Below are 6000 nucleotides of genomic sequence, written 5' to 3'. Positions count from 1 at the left end.
TACATTGGAGCCTAATTAGCAACTTATTATCAAGACAAAGCCTCGTGATTTCTATGATCTCCTTGATGATGATATAGGAGATGAACCATGTTAGGACAATAATAATGTTATGGATTGCATATGCATGATTTGAATGCTGCAACTATTAAAGTAGGCTCATCAAGTATTAATACCATGAGTATCGAAGAAGATGAAATTGATTGTGATGGAGATGCTTTTATTAAAGATAATTATGACATTCCAACAATTGAAGATGAGGAAGCTGGTGATGATGATGATGATTGAGTATTATATGAATTTTTATTTATAACTTTCAAATTCTTTAATTTTCATATTTTGAGTTTGAATTGTTAATTTTAATAAATCTTTTTGAAATATATTGTTGGTATTAAACATATACATTTTTATTTCAAAAAAAATGATATGACAAATTAGTAAAATAAGTGATACTGAACTTACCTGTCACATAAGAACGTTTAAAATGAGTGATTCTAAAATGTATTTTCACAATTACATGAATTTTAAGAGGCGGTTGCATTTTAAGTTACCACAATATTTAATACCTAGTTCACACCATTTACTTGACACCAACATGAATGCAATTTTAGTGACAAACATTGATTATAACATAACTTCACACAATATTCATCTATTTAATTATAGTGCCAAAATCAATGTAACATCTAAGTACTCGTCACAATTATCATAAATTAGTGACACAACTTGAAATCAACATAATTACTGTCACAATTTAGTAATTTTTGTTACGGAATTATAGGTGTCACAAATATTTGTAACAATTTCATCACAAAAAATGACAATATTAGTGACAAAAGTATTTTTCTCACAATTGTTTCTCATTTCTAATAGTACTAACCGGCCAATTGTATTTTTATTGACAGAAAAAGTTGTCACAAATATTAGAAACAAGAGTGACCAACAACTATTTGTCACAGAATGTACAACAATTTGTGTCCACATTATTTTTTGTCACAATTACATTCGTTCCCTCCATAATTATAATGCCGCCAAAGTTCGCATACATTTAGTGAAAACAAATAGTGGCAACGTATGTTACGACACTATTATTCTAGTAATAGTGACAACTTATTCGTAACAAATACTTACTTGTCACAATTAGCATATTATCCGTGACCAAAAAAAAGTTATCACAATTATCCCACACAATAGTGTCAAATTATTTTTTTGTTCACAAAAAGAATATTATTTGTGACTAAATTACGAAGTGTCACTAAATGTCTTCATTCTTGTAGTGGATAGATGTTGTATTCTCATTGTTTTTCTCTTAGTTTTGCCGTGCCATGTGTTTTCCGTCCAATCTAACACCATGAGTTGTCTCGGAACCTCGTCGCGAGCCTAGGGCTGAAATTTCGTCATTGTTCGCCGCCGCACGTGCCCACACAAGCCGTCGTTGTCGCCAGAAATTCGAAAGGTTTTCCGACCAAATCTCTCTCCTCTGGTCTATGTTCAAGGTGTTGTTTCCTCCATTGGGTTCGTCTTGAGGAGACATACCAATAGTGTTTTCAGATCCTCCATCTCTGCCGGTTAATAGTCCGTTGCCAGTCAACGTCGTTGACTATTCCTTGATGAAATTTTCTTGCCGTTTTTTGAATAGTATTATGGCTTCATCTCTCACCGCGGGTACCTCTTCTTTGTTGTGTCTCTCTCAAACTAGTACCCCAAGTACTTGGATTCTCGACACAGGTGCCTCAAATCATATTTCTAATAACCTATCCCTTATGGCTAATGTCACAAAGTCTAAGGCTTTGCCCATGGTTACCCTAGAAAATGGTCATCAAACACCAGCTGCTAATGTTGGTCAGGCTTCTCCTATTCCATCTTTCCCCTTAGAGTCAGTTTTATATGTTCTTAATAGTCCTTTCAACCTTATCTCTATGAGTAAAATTACTCATACCCAATTGCTTCATAACTTTTTGTGTTGATTCGGTTGTTGTGCAGGATCATAGCACGGGGAAGGTGATTGGCACCGAGATTGAGTTACAAGGCTTCTATTACCTTCGTGATAGTAATCTTGCTGCCTGTGCATACACAGATTCTCATATGCTTCTCCATAGTCGTTTAGGCCATCCTAGTTTCGCCAAACTTCAACGGATGGTTCCAGGTCTGCTTATAGAGTCATTAGAGTGTGAGTCATGTCACCTCGAAAACCAATCACATAAGTCATTTCCACGAAGAGTCAATAATCGGGTTGCGTCTCTTTTTTATTTAGTTCATACTGATGTTTGGGGCCCATGTCGTGTCAGTTCTACTTTTTGGGTTTCGCTATTTTGTCACTTTTATTGATGATTATTCTAGGTGCACTTGGGTTTTCCTTATGAAAGACCGTTTTGAGTTATTTTAGATTTTCAAACTTTTTATGCTGAAATACACAATCAATTTGGTAAACCTATTCGTGTTCTGCGTATTGACAATTACTAAAGATTAGTAAACAGTGTTAGATATTACTAGTTACTAGTGCTATTATGCTAAATTGCTAATAATTAGTATTTCTAATTACTAGCAATAATTCTGCTAGTCGTTTAGTGTTTATAGTTTACTAGCAATGAGTAAAATAGTAATACTAATGTAATATGAGCCTACTAGTAATTGATTGCAGGATTTATAGATTTGTAGTAATACTAGTAATTAGTAAACAATGCATTGTAGAATTTTGTATTACGAATTTTTACTTATTAAACTTGTGATGTTGGATATTGTATTATGAAATATGAACTTATGATTTTGTCATTCATTATAAAATATGAACTTATGTATTTTTTTTTAAATTTTTTACAGGTATACTTTAAAAGGCTTTAAAATGTAGGCCTTAAATAGGGCAAATTATTGCATGGACCATGGTCCACACAGCTGTGTGAAACATAGTCCATGCAATAATGATTGCTTAAATAGGTTCAGGGCCTATTTAAATAGGCTCAAAGCCTATTTATGATATATTTTGAAGCCTTTTTAAAGGCCTATATGTTAAATAGGCTTTTAAAAAGGCTTCAGGCCAGGCCAGGCTAACTATAGGCTCAGGTTTGAGCCTAAAAAAAAGCCTACATACAGGCTCAGGCTCATGCCCAGGCCCAGGCTTTAGATTTCTATAGCAAGCCCGGACCTAATTTTCTAAAGCCCGGCTTGGCCTAGCCTATTTCCACCCCTAGAAAACATTAGTGAAACTTGAGCTTTTGATTGATATTGCTTATGCTCTTATTCTTGTGATGGTGGTGACTTGTTACTTGAAATAACTTTGAACTTGTGAACTGTTGAGTTGTTGTGCCATAATGCCATATTTGTTGAATATCAGTGCTAGAATATATAGAGTTTCTTTATTTAAACCTTTGTAGGAAAATGGTGAGAAGAAAAGAGTTAGCTCAAAAGAGGAAGCATGAATGCCCAAGCTCTAGCAAGAGGCCAAGGGTGGATGATTCTAGTGATGATGAGGAAAATTCTTAGAACACTTCGGAGGAGGAACAAAGAGAATAATCGATCGCGGGAAACTGTTAGTTGGTGTTTGGAGCCATGGAGCTTGCTAAAGTCGCAAAATTGAAAGAAAAAGAGCTCTTGAGATGATATTACTTAGACAAGCCATTGCTAGATTCCTATGGATGCCGGGAGGAGGTAGCCCGGTTACTTTCTCACCCCCAATGGTCCCAAGTCTTTGAATTGAGGGGGTACACTTATGGACAACTTGTTTATGAATTTGTGGCCACCCTCAAGTGCGACTACAAGGAGAAGGACCACGCCAAGTTATCAATTTCATTCACCTTATTCAACAAAAAATACAGCATTTCGATGAATGAACTTGGAGTTCTCATGCGATTTCACACTGTGGAGGAACAAAGGGAGTCGGCCTATAAATCACTTAGAGCCGATTTCTATACATGTAGGGAGGTCACGACATTTTGGAGAGAAATAAGTCAAAATATGGTAGCATGGAATGCGGCCCAAACAAATGCCAAATATATAGCAAGGAGTAACATGAAGGCAGTAATGAAGATATTTGATATCCACTATTTTGTACAATTATTCACCCCTTATTTTAGTTGTTTTGATGCTTATTTTCCTTATCCTAGTGAAATTGGGAATTGTTTGTGTGTTATATTGTCCAAGTATTGAATTATCTACAAGAAACAACAAAGGAAGAATTTTGGAGCATTTTGGACAAGTTCTGGAAGAAAATGGAATTACAAAGAAGAAATGAAACAAGAATACAAATTGGAAAAGAATTAGAAGTTGCCTAATGGGCCAAAGCCCATCTATCTCCTATATATTCTACCTATTCTCTACAATTAAAGGAGGTTCCTTACAGAGTTCTGAACCCTAGTTAGTTAGATTATTTTCCCCCTTCTCTTTATATTTCCCTAGCATAGTTTAGATTAGTTATACATTGGATTATTTAATTTCAAACTTGGAATCTTGGATTGAAGTTGGATTTGTTCTTTATCAGTTAAGTTTTTCTTCCCTTTTATTTCTTACGATGTTTATGGTTATTTATTATTGTTTTGCTTTGTTTACTTTAATCATGCGTGAGTAATTCGCTTATGGGTTTGGATTAGGGATCCATTGTTAATCTTGATGTTCAATTTATGATTATTGCATAAAGGGATTGAATTTTTTACCTAGGGTTTATGTTGATTTGGGGATTTCTTTGTACTTGTTATTGATTGGTGGCCACAATTAATTGCTAGTTTAGGAGAGGGATTCATTACAACGAAAGTTGGATGGAGACCTAGGGCCTTACCAATTTCAACCTAATTTTCCTACTATGAAAATAGAAGTAATTTTGGGGGCTTACAATGCTTAGGTGCTTAAGGTTATAATTGATGCATCACGACAGTGGGGCAATTGCAGCCTAATTCGGCTTATTGATTACGAAAGTAGCTGAGTTGAATTCTTTTGTGCATTGCCCATAAATCCCTAGGTTAATTATTCTTTCCCTAATTTTGAGCTTGTTAGAACATCAAGGTTACAATCCCCCTGATCTGGCCCATACCTTTATCATATAGTTTTCACCATAATCAATTGCTTTCTTTTATTCTACATCATTCAGTCTTGGTTGCTTGGATTCTATTAATTCATATACTCTAGTGCCTGGTAATTCACACAGTTACGTGCCATAACCCCAATCCTCAGCGGAACGACATTACACCCTTTTTACACTCACAAATATACATCATCACATTTTGGCGTCGTTGCCAGGGATTGGTTTATTTGGTTTTGATTGTGTGATTAAATTCTTACTAGCATTAGAGTTAGTGAATTCTTAGAAGATCAAGTTTTTATTTTATTTTTTTTAATCACAAAAAAAAAATTTGCTAATGTGCCTACAAGTCTATATCTTTTTATTTGATTGAAAGGGATTTCCCATGATGGATCAAGGAGGATCTATGATTGTCAATCTTATGAGGGCAACCAATATGATGGATATGGAAATCCTTGCACAACTCAAGCCCCACTTCCTAACCATTACTATGATGCTCAATCCCAAAATATTCATCCACCACAATTCCACCTCCAAAACTCATACTCTCAATACACTCCAAACTACCAAAATCCTTACCCACAACCTTCACAAGATTTCAATCCACCACAAGATTACTCTCCAAATCCATACCCCTCACCCATTCATTACACACCATACTCCCAAAACACTCAACCCTCATATGATCACTACACACAAACCTTTGGTGCCAATATGAATCAAGAAGTTTTTCAAGGAGGTGCACCATCAATGTTCATGCCACAACCTCTTTGGTGTGCCATATGTGGAGGATCACATGAAGCCGAAAGATGCTCCATCTTTGATCCTAACTTTCAATATCAAGGCTATGCTCAAGTACCTCCACATCAAGAGCCATTCTATCAAAGACCTCCACAAGCAAGCCAACCTATTGATGAGGAGATGAGGTCCATGATGAATAACTTAATCATTCAAATAAACTTGTTACAAGCTCAATTGGAAGATCTTAATGCTCA

The sequence above is a fragment of the Ipomoea triloba genome, chromosome 15 (assembly GCF_003576645.1).
Source record: "Ipomoea triloba cultivar NCNSP0323 chromosome 15, ASM357664v1".
NCBI classification, from domain to species: domain Eukaryota; kingdom Viridiplantae; phylum Streptophyta; class Magnoliopsida; order Solanales; family Convolvulaceae; genus Ipomoea; species Ipomoea triloba.
The sequence above is the reverse complement of the archived record's forward strand: the minus strand, read 5'-3'. Positions refer to the sequence as shown.